Source organism: Engystomops pustulosus, chromosome 6, assembly GCF_040894005.1.
Source record: "Engystomops pustulosus chromosome 6, aEngPut4.maternal, whole genome shotgun sequence".
NCBI classification, from domain to species: domain Eukaryota; kingdom Metazoa; phylum Chordata; class Amphibia; order Anura; family Leptodactylidae; genus Engystomops; species Engystomops pustulosus.
In genome coordinates this window covers 17873824-17901656 of record NC_092416.1, presented here as the reverse complement: position 1 = coordinate 17901656, position 27833 = coordinate 17873824, and the positions used below count along the sequence as shown (strand labels likewise).

General features: G+C 41.2%; 1 long non-coding RNA gene across 1 annotated transcript; it reads right to left on the bottom strand.

The window, feature by feature from the left end:
* Positions 1-328: 328 nt before the first annotated feature.
* LOC140065530 (uncharacterized) lies at positions 329-9039 on the bottom strand. The gene is made up of 3 exons (XR_011847943.1): positions 8915-9039; positions 1363-1644; positions 329-448 (listed from the first exon to the last, which is right to left on the bottom strand). It is a non-coding gene; the product is annotated as an uncharacterized lncRNA (long non-coding RNA).
* Positions 9040-27833: the final 18794 nt, after the last annotated feature.

The window sequence follows — 27833 nt, the reverse complement described above, 5'->3', positions numbered from 1 at the left end:
GGACAGCAAGCAGAGATCTAGAAAACTGTAAGGAATTGATACAGAAAGTATATTGGAAAATAGCTTTTCCTTACACAAACCATATCAAATATTTGTTGAAAGTGGACAATCCCTTTAAGTGTAAGTAAATTGATTTCTGCCTACTATAGAATGGTTCCCCCTTTACTCCTAAATAAAGTCCAGACTGTTCCCATAGTAAATAATAAGTTAGTATATTTTGTTACTGTATGATAGATTATGATATTTCAGTAGAATAAATTGTGGGATTCACACTATATGTATATAATAGTAACATTCCCTATAATATTACCAGTGCTGGGATTCCACCAAGTCCTGTATTACTGTTGCCCCCATCGTCTGTGCCGCTCGTCCACTGGATGTCCGCATAGTTATATAGAGTATAAGTAGAATTTCCATCTGTGATCAGCACGGCCTGAAATGTGTTCACCTAAAAAGGAGAAAGGATTTAAAAAAAAACAAAAATTAATACAGTATATACTATATATAAAATCTCTCTTAATTTTAAAGGGGTTGAAGGAACAAAACAGAAAAAATGACCTCTGTGTCATATACATTCATACATACATTTGGGGTCATTTACTAAGGGCCCGATTCACGTTTTCCCGACGTGTTACCCGAATATTTCCGATTTGTGCCGATTTTCCTTGAATTGCCCCGGGTTTTTGGCGCACCCAATCGGATTGTGGCGCATCGGCGCCGGCATGAACGCAACGGAAATCATGGAGCGTGGCCGAGCGAAAAACCCGACGGATTCGGAGAAACCGCCGCATTTAAAAGAAAAAAGTGTCGCTCGCGACACGCACTTACCTGCACTCGGCCCGGCTTGGTGAACTCCAGTGCATTCAGCGCAGCAGCGACACCTGGTGGACGTCGGAGAGATGCAGAGAACGCGCCGCTGGATCGCGAATGGACCGGGTAAGTAAATCTGCCCCATTATTTTGTGTGTCAGAAAACTTTGTGGATGAGCCTTACACATACCACAATTATAAGCTATCTCTCATCCCATTTTTTCAAATAACTAAGCTTTGTGCTATGAAGACAATGGAAATTGTCGATTTTGTAATGTGGTTTAACTGAAAGGTAATAGAAAAGATGTATAAGCCTCATTTTGATGTCACAGATTTCTCCAATTTTATTAAGACTATAAACATTTAGGACAGAGGAAGAGAATATCAAGAGGGGCCTGAAGCTGCCACCTACTCATAAAGTTACAGGTAGGAATTATGGCAAAGCAAAGTGAATCCAGTGAATCCCGGTCATGCTCTTCCCTTCTATAAGATAAACCCCTTTATATAAGATTTGCTTGAAGTAGTTATTAAAGCTACATATCATATATCTTACCCTATTACCGATTGATCCATGAAATGCAACATGGTCCCACGTAGCCACAAACACCCACTGGGCCTGGAAGTTCTGATCCTGGGTGTAATTTCTAATGTCCGATGTTGCCCGAGCCAGAAGTCCTGTGTCCCTGCTCTGCCGATAATAGATGTTACCAGCTATTCTGTTGTTCACATCTGCCCAGAAAACAGCTAGGAATGGATTATCAAATGATATTGGGAGCGGTCGTGGTGTCCATGATGAAATTGGGGCGCTGAATGACAATAATCCATTGTTATCCACCTGTGAATACAAAAGCAGTAATGTTACACAACCTCCCCATGCATAAAGCACTGAGGTCTACTGAGCTTCTATGATCCATGGATACATATAACATAATGTCCTATCACTTTAACCCCTTCTAGACTGTTCAATGCAACATAATGTTGACCGCTTGATCCAGGGTCATACGGAGAGGATTCACTGACTGAGCCTTTTCTATACAGGGGTTGGGGAGTAAGAGATCTCCTTACGGAGAATGCCCATGAAGGCCGCCATGTAGACGTGTGGAGACTTCTGGCCATTGAAACTTTACTAGGGGGATTCTGGGAAAATATGCAAATATGCAAGATAAACCACACCTCTTTTAGCTACCTAGTAAGGCAGCTCCTTTGACATCTAGCATCACTGGAGGGGGGTGCAGTAAGAGGGAGGAAAACTAAACCTGGGGACAGCATTATAGTAGTTTTATTTCTGTACATAGGGGCAGTATTATAGTAGTTATATTCTTGTACATAGGGGGCAGTATTATAGTAGTTATATTCCTGTACATAGGGGCTAGTATTATAGTGGTTATATTCTTGTACATAGGAGGCAGTATTATAGTAGTTATATTCCTGTACATAGGGAGCAGTATTATAGTAGTTATATTCCTGTACATAGGAGGCAGTATTATAGTAGTTATATTCCTGTACATAGGGGGCAGTATTATAGTAGTTATATTCTTGTACATAGGGGGCAGTATTATAGTAGTTATATTCCTGTACATAGGGAGCAGTATTATAGTAGTTATATTCTTGTACATAGGGAGCAGTATAATAGTAGTTATATTCTTGTACATAGGGGGCAGTATTATAGTAGTTATATTCTTGTACATAGGGGGCAGTATTATAGTAGTTATATTCTTGTACATAGGGGACAGTATTATAGTAGTTATATTCCTGTACATAGAGAGCAGTATTATAGTAGTTATATTCTTGTACATAGGGGGCAGTATTATACTAGTTATAGTCTTGTACATAGGGGGCAGTATTATGATAGTTATATTCCTGTACATAGAGGGCAGTATTATAGTAGTTATATTCTTGTACATAGGGGACAGTATTATAGTAGTTGTACTCTTGTACATAGCTGGCAGTATTATAGTAGTTATATTCCTGTACATAGGGGGCAGTATTATAGTAGTTATATTCTTGTACATAGGAGGCAGTATTATAGTAGTTATATTCTTGTACATAGGGTGCAATGTTATAGTAGTTATATTCTTGTACATAGGAGGCAGTATTATAGTAGTTATATTTTTGTACATAGGGGGTAGTATTATAGTAGTTATATTCTTGTAAATAGGGGGCAGTATTATAGTAGTTATATTCTTGTACATAGGGGGCAGTATTATAGTAGTTATATTCTTGTACATAGGGGGCAGTATTATAGTAGTTATATTCCTGTACATAGGGGGCAGTATTATAGTAGTTATATTCTTGTACATAGGGGGCAGTATTATAGTAGTTATATTCTTGTACATAGGGGGCAGTATTATAGTAGTTATATTCTTGTACATAGGGGGCAGTATTATAGTAGTTATATTCTTGTACATAGGGGGCAGTATTATAGTAGTTATATTCTTGTAAATAGGGGGCAGTATTATAGTAGTTATATTCTTGTACATAGGGGGCAGTATTATAGTAGTTATATTCCTGTACATAGGGGGCAGTATTATAGTAGTTATATTCTTGTACATAGGGGGCAGTATTATAGTAGATATATTCTTGTACATAGGTTGTTTTTGGAGCATCAACGGTTTTGATTTAATAGTGCGGCTCCCTGATGGGTAACATTATGACAATGCGGCCCTTGGACCGAAAAGGTTGTGCACCCCTGGCCTAAAGTGTGAACAGGGGGACCTAGATGGAGGACAGAAGGGCCTACAATGACCACATTGAGGCCTGGATGTAGGACAAAGTGGCCTGGATGTAATACAGAGGGGCCTCGAAGAGGAAAGAGGGGTCTAGAAGAGTACAGAGGGCCCTGAAAGGAGTAAAGTTGGGCTGTATGTAGATTGGAGGAGCCTGGGGGACGATGGGGCCTGAAAGGAGGACATGGCGGCCTTGAAGAGAACAGGGGAGCCTAAAAGTAGGAAAGACGTGGCCTGGAAGGAGGACAGAGCATCTGATGTGATGACAGAGAGGCCTAAAGAATGACAGAGGGGCCTGGAGAGAGGACAGAGGTGTCTGGAGCAGGAGGACAGAGAAGTCTGGAGCGGGACGACAGAGGAGTTTGGAGCAGAAGGACAGAGGGTTCTGGAGGAGGAGGACAGGGAAGTCTGGGGGAGGAGGACAGAGGTGTCTGGGGGAGGAGGACAGAGGGGTTTGGGTGAGGAGGACAGAGGGTTCGGGTGAGGAGGACAGTGGTGTCTGGAGGAGGATGGCAGAAGGGTCTGGAGAAGGGGGACAGAGGAGTCTGGAGGAGGAGGACAGAGGAGTCTGGAGGAGTAGGAGGTCATTAGGGTCTGGAGGAGAAGGACAGAGGGGTCTGGAGGAGAAGGACAGAGGGGTCTGGAGGAGAAGGACAGAGGGGTCTGGAGGAGAAGGACAGAGGGGTCTGGAGGAGAAGGACAGAGGGGTCTGGAGGAGAAGGACAGAGGGGTCTGGAGGAGAAGGACAGGGGTCTGGAGGAGAAGGACAGAGGGGTCTGAGGGAGGAGGACAGATGGGTGTGGAGGAGGAGGACAGAGGTGGGAGGAGGACAGAAGTCTTGGTGAGGAGGACAGAGGGTTCTGGGTGAGGAGGACAGAGGGGTCTGGGTCAGGAGCACAGAGAAGTCTGGATGAGGAGGACAGAGGGTTCTGGAAACTACAAGTGGAGCAGGCACTACTGATGTAGTGAATATAAATGATGTCCACGCATCCCTGAATTTAACATGTTACAACACTCAAGAAAAAGATGGGATGCGTACAAGGGACTAGACAATAAGACCAAAATTTATTAATTCAATAACAAAAACAAATATACACAGGACAACAAAGAATAAAAACTTCCTCACCAGTCAGGTGACGATACGCGTGGGGTCTGCTCCACATCCCTATCCGTCTGACCTTGCCTGTCTGCTCAATTGGAGTCCACCTCGTCTGGATTGGTAATACTTATGCATTGGCCCTATTAGGGGCATTGGACTCTTTAACAGGCAGGCTTTCTGAGTACCAGGTCTCCTTGCACTTAGCACTTTGCTACATCTTTTCATACTTAAATCTGCATTTTGGATACCTGGTGTCTTTATTTGTATAGATCTGTACATTTACAATTGTTTGGACTAGTCAGTACGTGGGAGGGATTTCAGGGCTCACTTGTCCCTGGCAGTCATATACATCCTCCGGGTGTATTTTTTAAGTGTTTTTATTCTTTGTTGTCCTGTGTATGTTTGTTTTTGTTACTGAATTAATATATTTTGGTCTTATTGTCTAGTCCCTTGTACGCATCCCATCTTTTTCTTGAGTGTTGTAACAGACAGCGGGGTCTGGGTGAGGAGGACAGAGGGGTCTGGGTGAGGCGGACAGAGGGGTCTGGGTGGGAGGACAGAGGGGACTGGGTGTGGGGGACAGATGGGTCTGGGTGAGGAGGACAGAGGGGTCTGGAGGAGGAGGACAGTGGGGTCTGGAGGAGGAGGACAGAGGGGTCTGGAGGAGGAGGACAAAGGGGTCTGGAGGAGGAGGACAGAGGGGTCTGGGTGAGGAGGACAGAGGGGTCTGGGTCAGAAGGACAGAAGGGTTTGGGTGAGGAGGACATAGGTAGTCTGGAGAGGAGGACAGACGGGTCTGGGTGAGGAGGACAGACGGGTCTGGGTGAGGAGGACAGAGGGGTTTTGGTGAGGACAGAGGGGTTTTGGTGAGGAGGACAGACGTAGTCTGGGTGTGGAGGACAGAGGGGTCTGGGTGAGGAGGATGAAGGGGTCTGGAGGAGGAGGACAGAGGGGTCTGGAGTAGGAGGACAGAGGGGTCTGGAGGATTAGGACAGATGGGTCTGGAGGAGGAGGACAGAGGGGTCTTGAGGAGGACAAAGGGTTCTGGAGGAGGAGGACAGAGAAGCCTGGAGAATGAGGAGGACAGAGGAGTTTGGAGGAGGAGTATAGAGGAATCTGGAGGAGAAGGATGACAGAGGAGTCTGGGTGAGGAGGACAGAGGAGTCTGGGTGAGGAGCAGTCTGGGTGAGGAGGACAGAGGTGTCTGGAGGAGGAGGACAGAGGTGTCTGGAGGAGGAAGACAGAGGAGTCTGGTGGAGGAGGACAGTGGGGTCTAGAGAAGGAGGACTGTGGGGTCTGGTGGAGGAGGACAGAGGGATCTGGGTGAGGAGGACAGAGGGGTTTTGGTGAGGAGGACAGAGGTAGTCTGGAGCAGGACAGAAGTGTCTGGAGGTGGAGGACAGAAGGGTGAGGAGGACAGAGGAGTCTGGAGGAGGAGGACAGAGGAGTCTGGAGGAGGACAAAGGGTTCTGGAGGAGGAGAACAGAGGGGTCTGGGTGAGGAGGACAGAGGGGTCTGGCTGAGGAGGACAGAGGGGTCTGGGTGAGGAGGACAGAGGGGTCTGGGTGAGGAGGACAGAGGGGTCTGAGTGAGTAGTATCCGATTGCAGCTGACACTTACATCCCTGAACACAGCCCGGCCCCTAGCAGGAAGCCCACAAAATCAGGGGTAACTATAATATCCCCAACATTAATGCCCTGACATATGGCCACTGTAGCCTCAGTTTTCATACAGAAAGCCGAGTACTGGAAGAGAGGGAAGGAAAACTTCTGTATCTGTTATTTCATTGCCTCCCAACCACTACCTAAATATTCCCTGATCTGAGACTCTTACAATGTAGGTAATTTAAATAATTATTTTTTCCACTTGTAGCGATGTTCATTTATTCGTTTGGTTGCTACAATCACAGAGATTCCAAATTTATATAGGGTGTATTACGTTTTAAAGCATTTAAATACGTGAAAATCTTTTGTACAAATAAAAATGTCCACATTTTATCGAATTCTGGGGCCAATGGAGCACATTTACTTACCCGGTCCTGTCGCGATCGCGCGGCGCGTTCTCCGGCGAGGATTCGGGGGTTCCGGCGATTCACTAAGGTCGTGCGCCCGATATCCACCTGGTGTCGCTGCTGCGCCGAGGTCCGCCGGAGTTCACCATCTTCTCCTCGTTGCATGGAAGTGATTGATTTTGCGACACACTTCGTTTTTTAAATTCGTTTTTCTGAATCCGTCGGGTTTTCCGACGGTCAATTTCTGTCGCGTGAAAGCCGGCGCCAAAATCCGATCGCATGCGCTAAAATTCCTGGAGGAATTCAGCGCAAAACGGAAAAAGTCGGGAAACCCAACGAAAGTGCGGCCCTTAGTAAATGAGCCCCAATTACTTTTTTATAATTTTGTCTATGGGGGTGTGTAGGGAGTCATTTCTTGTGTGATGAACTGACGCCTGCATTGCTACCATTATTTTCCAACACTGGACTCACCACCAGAAATATTCATTTATATATTTCAATAGATCCAGTATTTTAGGATGCAGGATACTGACTATGGCTACATTCACACTGCCGGCAGCGCGGTGAGAGGAGGTGGAGGTGAGCGCTGCTCACCCCCGCCCCTCTCCATAGGAAGTAATGGCGCACGGGGCCGTATTACGGGGAAAGATAGGACATGTCCTATCTTTTCCCGGGCTGCGGAGTGGTACGGTGCCGCACGTGTGCTGCACCGTACCGCTCCCGTACAGGGCCGTGAGCCCATAGAAGTGTATGGGGGACGTATATCTGCCGCATATACGTCGGCCGTATATATGTCCCCCATACTGTAGTGTGAATGTAGCCTTAGTTTGTTTGTTTTTTTATTTCAGTTTTTTTTGTTTAGGCCCCCAAAGATTCTTGACCCTTACAGGAGATTGTACCACCAAGCACACTTACATGCTTGTGTGTCCCATCTGGCAGGAGCTGCTCTTCTTTTAGCTTCTTATGTCCTGTTTTTTTTTTAAAGGCATTTAAAATTATACAAATGAGCCTGAGAGGCTCTGGATTCTGGGTTCTGGATTGTTCTATGGAGCCTGGAGCTCTTCATGCTCATTTTTTTCCCCTTAAAACAAGATCATAACAAGTTTAAGGAAGAGCAGATCCTGTCAGACAGGGCAAACATCTACATGTCAGTGTGCTTGGTTTACAGTCCTCGATCCTGGTACTACATGTCCTTTAAGCAGTCTGATGGCTGATACAATATACTGCAATACAGTACTGCTGTAGCTTCACAGGCTTTTAAGCTGTGCAGGAATATTTCTTGCCTCCCATGCAAAGGGAAAGGAAAGTGCTGATGGAGGAGGAAAGATGGGGAGACCTTGTAACAGCGTGTAATAAAAGAGAAGAGAGAGGCTCTGGTAACGCCCCAATAGCCCTACTGACTGATTTGTATAATTAAAAAAGTTGATTTTAGAAGGAAGAGGGCCATGGATATAAAATATAAGAGCATTACCACAGTCACAGTCCCTGGATCTATGAGTGTCCCTGGTTTTGTTGATTTTGTTGGTAGATTTCCTTTAGCAGGTTAACATTGATGATTGGTGCCAGCATTGATCACAGGTGTTAGTGCTGGTTGTTTGTTGCATTATACAACATACACTCTATATTTACGACAAGGGCTCTCCCCTTGCGTCCTCTTCATATGTGCCTAAAGGCACTATGATGTAGAGTTATGTCGCATGTTAAGATGTTAAAGCCTGCTGCTAACTGCTCCAATTGATGCTAGCACCGATCCTGGCAGTCAAGCGTAGAGGTGATGTTGTCGAACCCAATAGCAGCACCGGGGCACATGGACGTCGCATTATTGGCATCATTAGAGGGCACCGATCTGTCATTCAGCAGCCTCTATTACAGTCTGCCCATTACAGTATTACAGTATATTGTATAAGAAATCAGACCAACTAGGATTCAAGTGTCTGCCTGAAAGAATTGTCAAAGAAAGTCTAAAAAATATGGAAAACATGTTCAAATTGACAATTTTCTATCCATTTTGTCACCTATAAACATGATGGAACTGTGCTTAATTTCTGATAACAAGCCCTCCTATGGTTCTGCTATTTGTAAAAATCAAAATGAAATGTCCGGCGGATAAAGAAGAGTGAAAAACAGAAATGTAAAAACCTGAAAAATCTGGTCCTGAAAGAGTTTACATGGCTAATCTACAAAACTATTCATTATAAGAACACTAAGAATTATTGTAAATGTGGTCAATACACACCGACAACCAATGGTCTCTATCATATATACTTACATAAAGATATGAATAATTTTTTCCAAACAGAGGAAGAGTTACAGAGAGATTTATCCGTGGTGACGACCCATCATCATCTACCGGACATAGATCATCAAGAGTAGGTCCAAATGGATAAAAAAGACCTGGTGGGAAAAATATATTACTGACCAATGAGATTGAAGCTCTTTTTGCTTCGTGTGTTGTTATCCTCAATAAAAAGCACATATATTCCTTAGCAGTAATTTTAGGAATCCCTAATACTTTCTTCCTCATAAACCACTTTCAGATTAATAAGGGTTATTGATCATCTTGTTACTAAATGTCATAAAGTCCACTCCTGATCATCACGATCCATATTCTAATGTTATTTATGAGCTGTAACACTTCCATCTTACTGGCAATTGTTAAGAAATACTAAGACAACCTTCATGTAAATAGAGAAGATAAGTTGTCACTGAGTCACATGATCATGTAGGGCATCCAAGAGTCATTGGATCAGACCCATCAATCTAGTATAAAGCAAAGCAATTACCCGAGTTATAGGAAACTGTGCTGCCAGATGATGTAACTGATGATGATACTTTGGTAGTTGTGTTAGAGATTAACATTATTGTTGGTTGTGTAGAATTACTGGTATATGACGAAAGACTTGTCACAGTAGGGGATCGAGTAGTCACATTGGTGGTAGACACTGGGGATGCTGTGCTTGTACCTGAAAAATAAAGACAACAAAGTAATGTATATGTTTAAAAATAAGTACAATCCTTTCTATATGTGATTGGTGGTAGATTGGCCTCCAATTTTTTAATATATCAATTGAACTAGAAGGTCGTCATAGTCAGTGAATCCCCATCGCCTTATTATTTCAGTCTGAAGGCAGATGCAGAGACTCATCTATTGTAATATTCTCCAAATCATTCACATAGTAAGATGCCTCCAAAAAGCTGTGGTTTCATGCAAGGGATCATGGATTTATACAAGGAGATTCTGTTGTGTGATTTGCAGCTATTGTACCTCTCTCCATGTTCAAAGTAGTTTTTGAATAGGAGATAGTGATACCTGGAATAATAATGGTGCCCAAAATGGAAGGGTTTACTGAAGATCTCTCTGTAGGTGATATTTTAGCTACATAAAAATGTGTCAAATAAGTTGTAGCTAATGTTGTGATCAGTAAATGATTTGATTTAGGAACAAAAATATCTACAATATTGTGGTTAGAATATTAGGTGACACCGGATTCTGGATGATGAGATACTCAGAGATGTGTCACTTGGATCTGGTGTCATAGATGAGGTGACGGCTAACAGTAAATCTTTGTGTCATGTATTAGAAAGTTACATTCTCATGTCTTAAAATGATTTATTTGGTCAAGAACAGGTTGGACTCACTTTGTGAGATGTTTAGTGATTTATCAACTTCAAAAAACCTGCGTCCGGTAAAGTTGACATTACTGGTGGAGCCAATATTGATCATGGCCGGTGTCATGGAGCCGGGGATTGTGTAATAGCTGCTGCCGTCAGCATTGTTATACCCAGCCTGAAAAAAATTATAGACTTATTATATAGGGAAATATGATAATTTAGTAGCCAACAGTAAAGCGTTAACTAAGGAAAAACAAACACTGAAAATAATCTTTCGTTTAACCAGCTGATTTGATCTCTTTTCCTGTGATCTTTGTAAATACATACTTCCTGTTCTTCATGTTAGATACTTGTAATGATCTCTACATAATGTGGTTGTTTGGGCTTAACAATCCAGGCGGCCCTTAAATATACTCATCTCTCTGGCCACTGGACTGAAGCATGGAGGAGTCTGAAAACATTGTAGAGATCATGATTATGTGTTCAGTCTGTGACATGAAAAGTCTGTTTCTGGAACATAGTGATTTTTTGGTAGCCTCAGACATCAATTTACTGGTGGTAATGATCAGGGACAGGGATAGGGAGAGATTATGGCAAGTAAGAAGTATTTGGTAGGGTAAGGTATTGTAGCAGGAATTGTTCAGAGAAGCTGCCTAGCTGGACATTGAAGAGCTGGATGTGGCTGGCTGCTGCCTAGCCGGACAGTGAAGAGCTGGATGTGGCTGGCTGCTGCCTAGCTGGACAGTGAAGAGTTGGATGTGGCCGGCCGCTGCCTAGCCGGACAGTGAAGAGTTGGATGTGGCCGGCCGCTGCCTAGCCGGACAGTGAAGAGCTGGATGTGGTCGGCCGCTGCCTAGCCGGACAGTGAAGAGCTGGATGTGGCCGGCCGCTACCTAGCCGGACAGTGAAGAGCTGGATGTGGCCGGCCGCTGCCTAGCCGGAGACAGTGAAGAGCTGGATGTGGTCGGCCGCTGACTAGCCGGACAGTGAAGAGCTGGATGTGGCCGTCCACTGACTAGCCGGTCAGTGAAGAACTGGATGTGGCTGGCCGTTACCTAGCCGGACAGTGAAGAGCTGGATGTGGCCGGCCGCTACCTAGCTGGACAGTGAAGAGCTGAGTGTGGCCGGCCGCTGACTAGCCGGACAGTGAAGAGCTGGATGTGGCCGGCCGCTGCAATGAAGAGAGCACTCTGTATCCATTCCTATCCTAGAGAAGAATGAGTCATATGCGTCTTAGAAAGAGTCTTATGCTTACGTTCTGTCACCACCAGGCAAGAGTACATAGTTGCCATTTTCAGACAATTAATCACCATTTACTGTATAGACGTGTGCGTGCCCTCAGGCAATAAAAGTCCATCATTATCAGTATATAGTGTTTTTTGATCACAAGGCAAGAAGAAATTGATGCCCCTTGTATTCAGTTGCCCCTTGTATTTCTGTTTCCAAGCCGGGTTGATGGTGTTCCGTTGCTCGGACAGAAGGAAGATCATACTACTAATGTTAGGCTGACCTGAACCTCAAAGTTCATTAGAAGTTTGGGTCAAGGTTTGGTTCAGCCACCCAATGCCCATGGTGCTGGGAATGATCACAGGCTTTAACACTTAAAATGGCTACGGCTGGGGGATCTGCAATTTTTCCCAGGATCATCGCTCCCCGATGACCTATTCGGAACCAATGATTCACACCACCGGCATGCTGCTGGTGACTTTGCCAATGCCATTTCAACAGTTGTTATAAAAGACAAGTTGAACATGAACCAGGCCGGAAAGGTGTGTCTTCTCCCCAGGCACCATATTGAACTAGAACACATGCACATTCACCTTATTGCAGTCGTTGATTGGATCCACACAGCTGAAAATAAACATCTTTTGGAGCAGCACATGCAATAAATGAACAAGTTCAAGCCTCCGAATGAAAATTCCTCAATTTCAAGCAGCACAACAAAATAGACAAATTTATTCCATCATGTGTTTTACAGCAGCAACACTTTGGCCACTGAATAAAGGTGGTTTTATGAGTATCCAGTGTTGTAATGAGGAGAAGAAGGACAAATAGATGAAAAAATAGAAGTTCAGCTTTTTCTTTCTGAAAAGCCTTGATTTCTGTGGAAGAGATACTGTCTATACTGGGAGGTGCAGCAGAACTCTCTCTAGCTTCTGCCCTAAAGTAGGATACAACAGACTTCGAACGGACTTCTTCCAAATCCAGGTCTGACTGTTTCCATCGTCTGATCCTACTTGTAAAGCTGTAAAGAGCATAACTGGGAGACAGAAGCTGCAGACTGTCACCCTGACAAATTCATTCCTTTCTCATAAATTTAGCCTAAAAAAACCACCATGTGCATTTTTGAGATGTTGATGCCAACGAATGGCGTCCCATTACTGGATACTCCTTGGCTCTGCTGGCTAGAGATATATTTATACAGATCTGGTTGCAGCCCCCAGTAGCCAATGGAACCCCTATTAGCTGATTGTCACAGAATCCTAGTAGATCGTAGTCCAGGAGCCCCCAGTACCCGAAATTCCAGGAGTCCCCAGTAGCTCATAGTCAGGAAGCCCCCATTATCCAATACTTGTTGCACATTAGTACTGTGATAGGCAGGTCTGGTACAATATATGAACGTTCTTCAAAGAGCGATAAAAATACAAGACAGAGGTACAATACACAGGACAAATGTATAAAAAACAATGTTTTCCTATAATATTACCAGTGCTGGGATTCCACCAAGTCCTGTATAACTGTTTCCCCCACTATCTTTGCCGGTTGTCCACTGGATGTCCGCATAGTTATATAGAGCATAAGTAGAATTTCCATCTGTGATCAGCACAGCCTGAAATGTGTTCACCTAAAAAGGAGAAATTATGTTAAAAACAAATGAATTAATGAAAGATCAGCACACAAATTCAAAAGTTACTGTTTAACTTCTTAGTGACCAAGCCTTGTTGATTTGTACCTTGATGACCAAGCCCTATTTTTCAACACTGCTGTATGTCACTTAATAACTTTAGAACACTTTAAGTTACCCAATTGGTTTTGAGATTGAGGTTTTTTTCATAAAATCTTGTAGTGGGAAATTTGGTTTATATATTTTGCATTTATTTATGAAAAAATGTAAATCTGGCAAAAATTGTAAAAAATTTAGCTATTTTCAAAATCAAAAATCTTCTGTTCTTCAACCGATCTCACTGCCTAAATTAGTTACTAATTAACTTTTACTATATCTCGGTTTTGTGTTGACATAATTTTAGAAGTGTCCTTTGGCTTGTATTATGAGAACCCCTTCACATATCATGGGTATTGCAAATGGTTTCTTAAATGGCCTTACATTTACATTATTATTTGTGCAAGAATTTTTGTGGATGAGCTCTAAACATAGCCCATTTATTATGATATTTCTCTACTCCAAGTAGAAACATTCCTCTAATCTAGCCAGTTGTGCAAACCTGCGGTCCAATGTCCAACTGAGGGGGGGGTTCAGGTTGGCGCCAGTGTAGGGGGTCAGGGATTTAGCCAAGAGTAACAGCGTCTAAATTTTAAAGCATGGTCTTGTGTGAGGTTGAGGAATAGGAGTTTTGGGGTTATACACTGCCGTGTGAAAGTATTCGGCTCCTTTGAACTTTTCCTTTTGCCACATTTCAGGCCTCAAACATAAAGATATAAAATTGTAATTTTTTTTTTTGGTGAAGAATCAACAAGTGGGACAAAGTTTATAAGTGGAACAAAATTTATTGGATATTTAAAATTTTTGTAAAAAATGTTATTTGGTCTCTTTATTTTCAGTGCAGCAAACTCCCTCCAGAAGTTCAGTCTCTGATCTCTGAATGATCCAATGTCGTCATAAATGACTGATGATGATAAATATAATCCACCTGTGTGTAATCAGGTCTCTGTATAAATACCCCTGCTCTGTGATAGTCTCAGGTTCTGCATCATGAAGGAACAGACCAGGCAGGTCCATGATGATGTTCTCGAGGAGTTTAAAGCCGGATTTGGATCCAAAAAAGATTTCACAAACTTTAAACATCCCAAGGAGCCGCATACAAGCCTCATATTGCAATGGAAGGAGGATCAGACCCTGCAAATCTGCACTGTATATGGAGAGCCTGGGCATATTTTTCGATCCAGAAGGGTCTAATTGAGCCACAGTCCCACCATATGTGCAGGAGCAGAGAGCCAGCTCGCAGACTTACGGTCCTCCAGGCCGAGTAAAATGACTGATCGGGGATGGTTGGATCCATATAGTTGGGTGTGTTGATGTGTTCTGCCAAGTACTCATGACAGCTTGCGTTCAAGGGTTAAAGTAATTCTTAATTGTGCACGGCGATCTCTGTCAGCTGGAGGACCGTGGATAGGACCTAACTTTTGTACGTGGGAAACCCCTTTAAGTTTATATAGAAATTAATAGAAAGTCTTGATTTGTTTGGCTGTTGTACCTGTAAGTGGGGTCCCTGACGGGGGTGATATGTGGGCTTGTCTCTTTGCTAAGTTGGCCATAAGCTTAGAGCCTTTGTTGCAATGCATAAAAATTTTAGGTTGCGTATAGAATTATGCCTTAGCAGACGAGGAGTTGTCCTAGCTTTTTTCTCTGTGCTGTTCAGCAAAATTTCAGAAGATTGTGTTTGTTTGTGTCTATGTTCTAGGTCTAAAAAATATTGCAGAAGCTCTTTGCATGGCCTGTTGCTTTGATTTTTAACAAAAGCCTGCAATGACATGAATTCCCCTCTGATAACCTCCTAATGAGTTTCCAGCTAAACCAGAGATCGCATTAACACCTCACCAAGCATCATAGATGCATGATGAGGCACCATTACTCCCCAGAATAATTACGCTTGGCAATGGTCCCCTGTAGCAAGCGGACTGAGCGTGCTGACATCGTGTACAGCACATACCATTAGAATGGCAGTGCACCGACCGGACCTACATCGTTGGTCCGGGTAGCAATGATGTCACTGGAGAGGGTGGGGCCTCCTAGAAAAGGGCAGGGCTTTCTACACAGTCTCCTTGCAGTGCAGGAAGGACTGCATGTCTGCATGTCTGGCAGGGACTGAGGTGGCATGAGGTGTGTGTTACATGGGACTGCATGTATGGTGAGTGCTGAGGTGGCATGAGGTGTATGTGACATTGCACTGCATGTCTGGCGAGTGCTGAGGTGGCATGAGGTGTATGTGACATTGCACTGCATGTCTGGCGAGTGCTGAGGTGACATGAGGTGTATGTTACATGGGACTGCATGAAGGGCGAGTGCTGAGGTGGCATAAGGTACATATTACATGGGGCTGCATGTATGTCGAGTGCTGAGGTGGCATGAGGGGTGTGTTACATGGGACTGCATGTCTGGCAGGTGTTGAGGTGGCATGAGGTGTATATTACATGGGACTGCATGTCTGGCAGTTATATATTTGTATTACTCCTATATATTTTGTATTCATACTCCTCCTTGGCTAAAAATACTCCTCAAAAACACACATGTGCTAACATTGTGTTAATGTATGCATTAACATTGTATTAACTCATGCGTTTTGTAAACGCAATGTGAAGGGTGCTTTCACATGTGGAAGTAACACACAAGTTTTCAAACGCATCAGAACAACTGAGAAGGGGAGGTTTTCCTGATTACATAGTTGTTAACATAGCTTTTGCAACAATGTTAACATGTGCATTAACCTTAACGCTATGTTAATGCATTTGTTAACATTTCATTAATGTTTGCATTTTATGAATACAATATCAACAGCTATGTAATCAAACAAATCTTGTCAGCTTCTCTAAGGCGTTTGCTACTGCCACATGTGGACGCACCCTGAAACCTCTCCAGCAGACCACCTCTCTGAGAGGATGCCCTCCCTAAAAGAAGGTTTTTTAATTCAATCACTGATTTTTTTTATTTTTATGCCAATTTACTGTATAGAAGCTGTTAACCTATCTGCAGATCACCCCTTTCCTGTAAAAAGAGATCTGCTCATAGAGGTTTCCATTTATATACACTGTGCTGTGTGTGCAGGATCTGATGCCAGTCATTAGAACTGATACTATATTCAAACACATAAACAGCTTTGCTACATACCATGACATTACCATGGTGTGTAATTGGATGACCTTAAGCATGTGATTAGTCACATGCTTATGACATCACTGCAGGTCCAGGAGCTTTACACATGCTACGGGGACTGATATTCTCCTGCTACTAATAGGGAGCGTGTATGTGCTAGTAACCCCTCCTAACCGCACCCACCCTCCTCGCATTTGGCGTAATGCAGATCTAGAGAAAAGTTTTTATACTTTACAGTTGTACTTAATGACAGGTATGGAACTAGTGTGCGAAGTGAGAGACCGGGACAGTATTTGTGTTTGTCTGAAGTGCGTTTCTTGTAAGATGGATTATGTCAGGTTGAGCTTTCTTCAGCACTTGAAAAACTCCACAGTGTTTCAAAGTAGAGTTTAAGCTGTGTTTTCTCTACTTTTTTAAAGTGGTTTAACTGAACGGTTAAAAAATTGATGTATACACAAAATTTGTATATCCCTGATTATCCCTATTTCATGAGGAATATAAATATTTGCTAGGGTGAGATTGGCAATAGGGGAAGCTGCCACTCACTCATAAAGTTACAGGTACAAATAGAAAGTGAGATATTTCTCAGGATTTGCTATTTTAGTGGATTTCTTGACCGTTTCCAATGTGTTAGGATTCTACAATAACAAATCACTAATTCAAGATTATAGAAAACTGTTCACGTTCTGCCTGTTTACCAGACATACACCTTTCTATAAGATAATTTTATGCTACATATTATATATCATACCTTATTACTTAATGATCCATAATATGCAACACGGTCCCATGTAGCCACAAACACCCACTGGGCCTGGAAGTTCTGATCCTGGGTGTAATTTCTAATGTCCGATGTTGCCCGAGCCAGAAGTCCTGTGTCCATGCTCTGCCGATAATAGATGTTACCAGCTTTTGTGTTGTCAACATCTGCCCAGAAAATAGCGAGGAATGGATTATTAAGGGATAATGGGAGCGGTCGTGGTGTAGCTAACGAAATTGGAGAGTTGAATGACAATAATCCATTGTTATCCACCTGTAAATACAAAAGCAGTAATGTTAAACATCCTCCTTCTACATAAGTCTCTAAGGTTTACTGAGCTTCTAAGATCTTTGGATTCTTATAACAAAATCTGTGTCACTTCATGTTGACAGGTCTAGAAAGCTATTCGTTAGAAGAACACTATGAATTATAGTAAATGTGGTCAATACACACCTATAACTGAGGACCTGGGTCATATATACTCACATAAAGATTTGAATAATTGTATCCAAACAGAGGAAGAGTTACAGAGAGATCTATACGTGGTGACGACCCTTCATCATCTACTGGACATAGAGCATCAAGAGTAGGTCCATATGGATAGAGAAGATCTGAGAGAATGAAAGATAAAACAAAACATATTGCAGGCGTAATTAAAGGGGTAATTCCATTCATTTCACCTGCATCACAATCAGTTTTGAGGTAGTTTTAAGGGCAGTTTCTTATTTTAGCAGGTGAAAGACATGGAAAAAAAAATATTCAATGTGACCCCTCTTCAAATTTAAAGTTTCCTGTTCAGTTCACATCTTTCACCTGTTAAATTAACAAAACTGCCCCTAAAACCACCTCAAAACTGGTTGTGATGCAGGTGAACTGCAATGTATTTATGAACCCCAAGGATACTACTGGTTGGACACCCAGTGATCAAATAGTTCCTATGACTAGGTTATGGTAATAACACTAGAGACAAATGCAAAGTCTGAAACTTAAAAGAAGCGCTATAACTTTGTGAAGTTTGCGATCCACTTTGTGGCAGAAAACATTGGACACACAAATGGAAAATATCCTTTACACTTATGGCACTTATAATAGTATTAATTGTGAGTCTAGTTTTTGGCAGCCATGGTGCAGAATTGTATTCGGCTGAAAACCTACCCAAGAGGCACCATTTCAGAAATGTCTGTCCATTATATGGCGAATATGATGAATGTTATAGCAGCAAAATTATAAAGCATACCCCTTTACATGTGATAAGTATATACCACTGCTAAAACTAGATGAATTAGGGGAACACTATTACCAGATGATGTACTTGAAGATTGTTGGCTGGTGGTCGCCCCGCTAGTGGTAGACATTTGGTGACTGGTCATAACTGTAGGTGAAAGATAAGAGAAAAGACTCACAGCAGATGATGAAGTCATCAGTTTAGTTGTAGACATTGGGGCAGATTTACTTACCCGGCCCATTCGCGATCCAGCGGCGCGTTCTCGGATTCGGGTTTATTAAGGTAGTTCCTCCGCCGTCCACCAGGTGGCGCTGCAGCGCTGAAAAGCATCTGAACGCGCTGGAATTCACCGAGTCCGGCTGAGTGAAGGTAAGCGCAAGCTTCGCGACACATTTTCCGTTTTTTAATGCGGCGTTTTTTCCGAATACGTCAGGTTTTCGTTCGGCCACGCCCCCCGATTTCCGTTGCGCATGCCGGTGCCGATGCGCCACAATCCGATCGCGTGCGCCAAAATCCCGGGGCAATACAGGGGAAATCGGCGCAAATCGGAAATATTCGGGTAACACGTCGGGAAAACGCGAATCGGGCCCTTAGTAGATGACCCCCAATGTGTACAAAGTATTTACATTGAGAAGTAAAAGAAATATTAACTCCAACAGTATAAAGAAGACGGCTCTCAACGCTGAAGTTGACTGTGTCTTTATTGAAAGAAGATGCCAAACATGCAGGGGAGATGCTCGTCGCGGCACCCAGACAGACCGTTTTGTGTAAAAGTGCTTGCCCGCGGCCTGAAAACACAATATTGCACGAAACAGCCCGTCGCCTTGCCGTAACTTGTACCCCGTCAGTCAACTTTACACACCTGCCTCCATTGGCTACCTGGATGGTACCCAGCTGTGATCGCGGAGGGTAGTGCCGGTAACTTCTGGCTTGTTTTTCTGGACTGTGAAATATTAACTCCCCATTGCCTAAACCATCTTTTTAGTAAGAATTTTATGGCCTTTTCTGAATCGTAGTGTAACGTCCGTGCCTGAACTTTCGCTTAATGCTTGTGTTTGGATTAACTGAGCCACACCCTGCTCCTTGCATTTTAGTCCTGCCCAGCAAGGGTAACTAGCATGATGTACATTTTCCCCAGTGTGCTGCTGGAGGCGTGTCCGGGAACGGCCTTATATACCTGCCCATTCCCATCATACCTTGCTGGTAATTTTAAGTCTGACCTGTGTATATACCTGCTTGATCTTGACCTGTCTCCGCTTGTCTGCCTGTATCTGTACCTGACCTGTATATAACCCGTTTGATCTTGATCTGACCTGTGTATATCCCGCCTGTACCTGGATCTAGGTCTGACCTGTGTATAACCTGCCTGAAGACCTGTATATATCTGTTGTTTGTCCATGTCTCAGTCCTGTGTTAGTATTCTGTGCACCAGTGTGAACACTGGTCTATTCCTGTATTCCGGTTACCAGTCCGCTTCCACCATCCAGCCGCTGCCAGACAAAGTAAGTCTTCCCTGTCATCTTGAAGGGTCGCTCAAGGACCGTCAGTTAGGTCCCTGATAGCGGGTTCGCCCTTGTCAGGGCGGTTTATCTGCTTTATTTGGCACTGATCCTCAAAAGTTTGTCTGAGTGTGTCTGAGACTTCCATTGTGTTATAGACATGACTATCTCATACATCAATTTGATTTTCAACAATTTAGCATATGCTTAGTTGTGCAGATTATTGTCATATTACTGTATTGCTACAGTTTGTCTCCTAAAAATCAAGATTTTAATTTTAATCATGTTTTTAGGTATTTTATTAATCCAAAAGACAGGAATATTAGCATCCACCAAGATCTTGAATGTCCTGTCTCTAGATCAGTGGTTCTCAACCTTTCTAATGCTGTGACCCCGCAATACAGTTCCTCATGCTGTGGTGACCCCAAACCATGCAACTCGCAATAAAAACACAGTAAAATTGCGGCTCCGATGGCTTTAGGTAACCCCCGGTTTTGGTCGTTCGACCCCCGCTGGGGTCCCGACCCACAGGTTGAGAACCACTGCTCTAGATACTAGTCAGCTCCAGAAAAATGATAAATGATCATGAATCATACTGTGATTGAAAGTCACTCCTGTCAGTGATTAGCGCTCATTAATATGTGGTTGATAGCAGTGCTTATCATAGGTAATTAATGTAAATTACTTCATGGATAATAGAAGTGCAGAAGTCTATGCCTATGCCATGCTTTCCTGTCCTATGGTTAATGTGCTGAGAGAACGTGTTCTGCACTGCCGGTGGTGTCATCACCAATGTGACATCCTAACATTTATTACGATGAACAAAGCATGGATCCTACAAAGAGTAAGTTCAGCTTTCCTGGAACTCCAATTTCAAATTTTTTATTTCCGCATTTATGGTTTTTCAAATTAAAATTTCATAATTCCGTATTGCCTGTGGTCCAATTTCAAATTTTTTCGATTCTACATTTCTAGAACTCCAATTAAATTTTTTCCAACTCTGCATTCCTTGAATTCCAATTTCAAAGTTTTCATTTTTTTTCCTAACCTTTTTGCACTTGAATTTTGTATTTTCAATGTTTTTCACATTCCATTATTTTTTTTTTTATATCCCTGCATTTATATTTTATTTATCACAAAACACACAGACAATCCTAATTTTTTATATTGTATTTTCATATTTCTTTGAATAGTATAGGCTTTTTTTATATCTTTATGGATACATTTTATTATTGTGCACATACTTCCAACAAACACGCATGATTACTGTCAAATCATTGATAAATCAATATTTTCAGTTTCATTATGCTTACATATATTTGCATAACTTGATTTACAGATCATATACTTTTTGGGGATATTTATCATACGCCGGCGCTCGTGCAGCGTTGGCGTAGAAATAAACAATAAACTTTTCACATGTGAGAAGTCGCCGGTGGCAGCGACTGCCCCGGCATGGTGACAGTAACGCCAGCAAGGCCCCCCCCCCTTCATACCCCACTGGCGTGAAGGTGGCGGATTGTGGCAAATAATCGCAAATGCTAGCAATAAGCTGACGTGGCGCAGAGGTCCTGATACCTATGCCCCTTTAACTTTATTATATAATATTATGGGAAAAACCTCCAGCATCACAGATCCATGCACCATGATTGTGGTATTGTCTTACATTTGTTATACATGGCCTCCTTCCTTCTAATATCAACTTTTAAAATTATGCTAATGATTTCTGAAGGCCTCTTAGAGGTATTATTAGAGCCCCTCCATGCTGTCGCTTCACAGGCTGTTACAGTGTGCAGGAGCACTTGCTTCCTTCCACTGATTACAGCAGCTTGAGGGAGAGGAAAGCGCTGAGGGAGCAGGGGGAGATTTAGACAGTATAACAGGCTGTGAGGCTATATCACAGAGGGGCTCTCGCAACACCTCCAGAACCCTTCTAAATCATTAGCATAATGATTTTAGGAAAGAAGAAGGTCATGGATGACAGTTACAGTGCCTGGATCTATGAGTAGATGGTTTAGCATTCTTGATATTGATAGTAAATTTCCTTTAAGGGCAGTCCCTTTCACATCAAACATAAATTTTTCCAAGTAGACTGATGATTTGTATTACACAGATGATTGGGTCTGGGCCTGATTTAACGCACACAAATCTACACGAGATTGTACATCTGAACTCTCCCCATGCATAAGGCCACAATAACTAGAGAATCCCTCTAACCACAGGATCCATGTAAGGCTACATTCACACTACAGTATCGGGAACGTATATACGGCCGACGTGTATACGGCCGATATATGTCCCCCATACACTTCTATGGGCTCACGGCCCTGTACGGGAGCGGTACGGTGCCGCACACGTGCGGCACCGTACCGCTCCGTAGCCCAGGGAAAGATAGGACATGTCCTATCTTTCCCCATATTACGGCGCCGTGCGCCATTAATTCCTATGAGCAGCACTCACCTCCACCTCCTCTCACCGCGCTGCCGTGTGCCCGCCGTGCTACGGAGCGGCGGGCTCACGGCAGTGTGAATTTAGCCTAAACTAGGGGAGGTGTATTACAAGTATCTGAGAGCAGAACTGTTCTAATTGTCCATGGCAACCAATCAGAGCTCAGCTTGCATTTCAAACAGCTGTTTTTTAAATTAAATCTTAGCTCTGATTGGTTGCCTTGGACAACTAGAACAGTTCTACTCTCAAACACTTGTGATAAATCTCCTCCTTTAACTTTGAAAAAAATCACAGTGAATAACTTACCCAGAAAAAGAAGTGTCACAAGGGCCATCACTATGTAATATGACTGAGACCGCTATGTATAGATTAAATCTTATTCTAGAAAAGAAATAAAAACTTGTTATTATCATTATTTTACTTGTTTAATGAATTGTATTTACACCCCAATATTTTTATTTTCTTGTAAAACAAAACCCATCCTTCTCAAGAAAAGTTTAATATTCTGAAAAGAAAAATTACTGAGTAAGGAAATCTAACATCATAATCAATCATAATAAGCCAGGGAAATTACTCAGAGATCCAGACACCGGGCTGCGGTAATCTTCTTATATTAGTCATGCATGGCCTCCCTTCATAAAAAAAAAAAAAAGCAACTTTTAAATTTATGCTAATGAGATGGAAGGGCTATGGGCGTTTTAAAGGAGTCCCTGGTTCATCCGGATTCTATTGGTAAATTTATTCTAAAGGAAAGCAAACAGTATGAAAAATTTTTAAAAAACTCTCGAAATACTCACCTACGCTCCTCCTTATCTTTATTCCGGCGCTTGTCTTCGCGAGCCTTGACAACACCAGAATCGCCAAGATAAGGGCAAAAGATTAGCATTCCAGAAAAATCTCTAGTGTCATTGACCTTCCATGATACTGTAAATTTGGATTTTATATGGTGACTAAACAATACAATATTCTGACCAAATCTAGAAATCGATGAATAGATTCTTTCATGTCTAGATTTATCTTGGGCCTATAAAATGATTTAAAACTAGGGGTATTGACTTGTAGTCTCCTCTCATCCTTCAACAGTTTAGTTGATTAAAAAAAAACCCTTCATTTAAAAAATAGCAGTTAATCATTTCACAAAGGATTTTAATTTTCCTGTTTTCTACACAACTGTTTATATAATCAACATCAGGCAACCAAATAATATTATGAATTTAAAGAAAAGAAGAATCAAAACCTTGCCTTGTTCTTATCTAGATCTGGCTACATTCTTATTATACATACCTTATATACTCGAGTATAAGCCTAGTTTTACAGCATAAAAAAAATGTGCTGAAAACCCAAACTCGGCTTATACTCGAGTAAAAAATATATATGTTTTACAAGGTTTTTGTGGTAAAATTAGGGGCCTCGGCTTATACTTGGGTCGGCTTATACTTGAGTATATACGGTATCTATGACAGATAATTTTATATTGTTGAAGCTTAGGCAGTTTGTTGTTTTTTGTGGTCAGAAAATCATGTGTACAACGATATAAAACATTAAAAACGTAGAAAAAAAAAAGTAAAAAAAATAAATTGCACCAAATAAATAGAAATAAAAGTGCGCCAAAACAGCACTTGTACATGGAAATAAAGTAGAAAAAACTGGTTCTGCCTCGTCTCTAACGTCTCTGTAGAATAAATCTGTGGTATTATTGGACCTCGATGGTCAATTTTTCAGTTTTCAAATCCTTTTGTAAAAAAAAGATTTTAAAAGGTGACCAAAAAAGGTATGAGCCCTAAAATGATACCACTAAAAGAAAAAAATCTATACCCTCAACCATCTTTGACAACAGAAAAATAAAATTTTTAAAAGCTGTATTTTTATTTTTATTTAGTAAAATTGGGAAAGTATAACCAATATAATATATATACCGTATTTTTCGGATTAGAAGGTGCACAAAAAAATCCTTTGATTTTATCAGAAATCAAAATGCGCCTTATAGTCCGGTGCGCCTTGTACAGTCAACACGTACTGCCTTGAACTGTGCACAGGTCTGCCACCTGCTGGTCATTTATTGCGCTTCCTTATAATCTGATGTGCCTTATAATCCGGTGCACCTTATATATGATCCTAGACATTTTAGCAGGAATTTATTGATGGTGCGCCTTATAATCCGGTGCGCCTTATAGTCCAAAAAATACAGTATATATGTAATATTAGGCATTTTGATAATACTAGTGACCCAAAGAATAAAGATAATGGGGCAGATTAATCATGGTTTATACCCAAGTTTTCTGGCATACAAGCCCTGAAATAGTCACAATTCCTGGAGCAAGACTAGGAATTATGACTTGTTACCTTCTTGGGTGTATAGGGGCCATATGTCTGTGCACTTCCACGTAGATGTGGCAATTCTATGTCAAGAAAGACTTGTTGTAAGATTTCTTGCAGCACAGCCGGACGCTTCATTTATCAGGACGTCACAGCATGCTGGGAGAGGCGGGGTTTGATCATACCAACATTTCATAAATCTCACCAAATATATTATTTTTATGGTACAGCAAATGTTAAAAATCCAAAGCAAGATTTGATCATTTTCTTTTTGCATCTCATCCAATAAGCCCAAATATTACCTTAAATACTCGAGTATAAGCCTAGTTTTCCAGCACAAAAATATGTGCTGAAAACCCAAACTCGGCTTATACTCGAGTAAACAAAATATAGGTTTTACCAGGTTTTTGTGGTAAAATTAGGGGCTTCGGCTTATAATTGGGTCGGCTTATACTCGAGTATATACGGTACTTTATTAAAAGAAAAATGAACAATTATGTTCAGTACAAGGTGACAAAGGCAGCAGCTTCCTACCATGTATTTTATCCATTGTGATTGTGTAATTTTGTGGTCTGCTTGAATGTATTCTCCAAAAACAATTACAATTTCTAAATCGCACCTCCATTTTGTTTTAACCATTTTGTTAACAAACTTCTTAAAAGTTGTTTTACAAACTTTGAGGAGTCAAGTTTCTTAATGTGGATAATTCTGATGTTTTTTTTCTATTATATAGGACTCTCAAAATCCCTTGAATATATCCCTCAAAATGTAAGTTTTTTCAATTTTGTAAAGAAAATGTGTAAGCCTCAGAAAAGTTGTAAGCCTCAGAACATCTTACAAAAATGAGAGCATTATAATGAGAGCAAAATAATTGCTACATGAAGCAGAGCTCTGGTATATCTGTGTTATTAAGTTATATGGGAGGTATGATTGTACAGTATATATACATTTATACTTATGTTCTATGGGTCAGTACAATGGGTTCTGTGGGTCAGTTATAATCTTTTGCTGAATAAAAACTCATTTGGGGAGAAAAAACACTTGTTTTTTGCATTTCTATTTTCTGTTGATTGCGCTGTTTGTTACATGTGTGTGTGACATTTTGATCACCTTTTACTCATAATAGTACACAATTATTGACGTTTCAAATACACCCTAAAAATTCATCTCTACCAGGCAGGAATATCATACTCCATAACTGCATGTAACTTTTACACCTATTTCTCCACCGATTCTGATCCATTCAGCAATTATCACCCACATGTTAGAATTTAATTAGTGGCTTGTGATATGTTGGAATGTCCTCAATTCCAGTTTGTAAAATCGGATGATTTTACGGATGATTAGAAATATAAAATATAATCCTTGAATAATCTGAAGAGGGTCCTGCTTTTGTTCTCTCACCAAGTATCCAAAAAAAACAAAATACTAGACACCAGTGTGAATATTTTCTATTTGTCCTTTGGTTCTATAAGTGTGCCTTAAAATGAGAGTAAGAAAAAGTCTCACAAGTGCTAAAAGCACCTGAAAGTGTATTTAGAAAACACAGGTGGTCCCGACTTGAGAACACCCGACTTACAGATGACCCTCTGGATGTTAATAATTTACTGTACTTTAGTTCCTGGCTACAATGATTAGTTGTAAGATTTATCAAATGTGTTTGTAACTAAGATTCATTGTTATATGTAGCAGGGGTATGAGGAAGGAATAGCGCCCACTTCCAGAATCTTCTTGGTTATCTAGGAATAAACAATGTGTTTTGTGACTCTTATCTTCTTGGGTTCAAGCCCTCACCTCAAGCAGATGAGTACACAAACCCTAAGTCTCTACTGGTAAACTTGAAAAAGGGACTCTAGAGCCCCGAAACGCATTGTTTATTCTTATGATAACCACAAACACAATTCAGCTCAAAATATAATACTACCCTATGGGTGCTTTCTGTCTCCCATTTTTCTGCCACCCATGGAAGATTTTTTTTTCAATCCTGGTTCTTATGGCAACCCAAAAGTTTTAAAATAAAATTTGTCTGGGTTTAAAATTATAAAAAATTATAAAATATACAAATTCAACTTAGGAACAACCTACAGAAAGTATCTTGTACATAATTCAGGGACTGCCTGTAACTCCCCTGTAGTTGAGCAGTGAGAATAAAATAAAGAGATAACAATTATGTAATTTTGAAAAGAGTAACCCAATGATTGAGTCAAAAAAGGAGTCTAAGTGTAAGAAGGCTAAAGCTCAGTCCATCAAAAATGTTTATAGTAAAAAACACGCTAAAGTTCCTCATCCCGGTAGAAGCCCTTTTAACTCATTACCATCATAATCTTATCTCGCCCTCCAGTTTGATATTCTGAGCACTAATATTAAAACCTGTCATGACTATGAACATATAAAATAATTGATTGAATTGTCACCCACACATTACTATGGTCAGTACGATTACGATGATATTTATGGAATATGGAATTCAGTTGTGTTGGAATTTACCAAAATTTGTCAAATCTATTGTTTAGAATATCCTACAGATTTTTAAAAATATAAAATATAATCCTTACATCATCTGAAGAAGGTCCTATTTTTTGTTTCTCACCAACCATCCAAGGAACAAAATGATCAACTTTAGTTAAACCTTGATGCTTAAATATTAGCTATTTGTTTACCGGAAATATAGGTGTGTCTTACATGGAGAGGTTACAAAATCTAAAATATTTCAGTGAGAACCTAAGTGTATTTAGAAAATATGAAGTACAAAGGCGTCAAAAAAAGCCTTGAGGCAAAAATATGTAGAGGTCTGTGTTATCCGGATGCATAAAGTTGGGAGGTTACAAGGGTGGAGCGGAAGTCCCCATCAATCAAGAGTCAGAAAAACTGTTTACAATTTTTTTAAAAATCATGATGGTTGTCCTTCCAGAGAGGAAAAAACAGGTTCACAAAAAAGAATGAAAGACCTTAAAGACTTAAAAAATCATACAAGTGTAGACATGGTAGTTATTTTATTAATTTGTATATTTCTTGTAAGAGTCACATTTTTCTCTCATTAACATCATCAATGAATCAACATTTTATTTTGCCAAAATTAACTAAACATGAACAAATGTAATAAATAAACTCTAACCTTGTATTATACTGATGTGATGATGATAATCATTATGAAAAGTTAGAGTGCTCTGCCAGTAGCCAAGTCATAGTGTTCCTCCATGAGCCAAGTCACAGTAATCTTCCAATAGCCGTTACAGTGCTCCTCCAATAGCCAAGTCACAGTCCTCCTCCAGTAGTCAA